Source organism: Cyprinodon variegatus, unplaced genomic scaffold (assembly GCF_000732505.1).
Source record: "Cyprinodon variegatus isolate N-32 unplaced genomic scaffold, C_variegatus-1.0 Scaffold81, whole genome shotgun sequence".
Taxonomy (NCBI): domain Eukaryota; kingdom Metazoa; phylum Chordata; class Actinopteri; order Cyprinodontiformes; family Cyprinodontidae; genus Cyprinodon; species Cyprinodon variegatus.
The window spans coordinates 181,814-182,645 of record NW_015150534.1 but is presented as its reverse complement, the minus strand read 5'-3'; the positions used below and the strand labels follow the sequence as shown (position 1 = coordinate 182,645).

The 832-nt window shown below is 49.6% G+C and overlaps 1 protein-coding gene across 2 annotated transcripts in view; it reads right to left on the bottom strand.

Annotated features, from left to right (window-relative positions):
* The window catches only part of plekhg5 (pleckstrin homology and RhoGEF domain containing G5), a 152,718-nt gene that overhangs the window by 150,383 nt on the left and 1,503 nt on the right, over positions 1-832 (bottom strand). The gene's annotated exons all lie outside the window — the stretch shown is intronic.

The following is an 832-nucleotide window of genomic DNA, read 5'->3' as shown; positions in this document are numbered from 1 at the left end:
ATTGGTTGTCCATCCATCCCTGCATCTAACTCCCCATCCATCCAACTGTCTGTCCATTCCTCCATCTAAGCCACTATCCATCCATCCATCCATCCATCCATCCATCCGTCTTTTCAACCATCCAACTGTCCATCCATCCAACTGTCTGTCCATCCCTATATCTAACCCACTATCCATCCATCCATCTCTCAGTCCAACTGTCCATCCATCCAACTGTCCATTCGACCATCTAACTCACTATCCATCCATCCAACTGTCCATCCATCCATCAATCTAACCCACCATCCATCCATCCATCTGTCCATTCGACCATCCAACCCACCATCCATCCAACTGTCCATCCATCCAACTGTCCGTCCGTCCATCCATCCATCAATCTAACCCACTAACCGTCCGTCCGTTCATCCATCCATCCATCCATCTCTCAGTCCAACTGTCCATCCATCCAACTCTCCGTCCGTCCATCCATCCATCAATCTAACCCACTAACCGTCCGTCCATCTAACCCACTATCCATCCATCCATCCATCTGTCCATTCGACCATCTAACTCATTATCCATCCATCCAACCCACCATCCATCCATCCATCCATCAATCTAACCCACTATCCATCCATCCAACTGTCCGTCCGTCCATCCATCCATCAATCTAACCCACTAACCGTCCGTCCGTCCATTCATCCATCCATCCATCTCTCAGTCCAACTGTCCATCCATGCAACTCTCCGTCCGTCCATCCATCCATCAATCTAACCCACTAACCGTCCGTCCATCTAACCCACTATCCATCCATCCATCCATCCATCCCTCAGTCCAACTGTCCATCCATCCA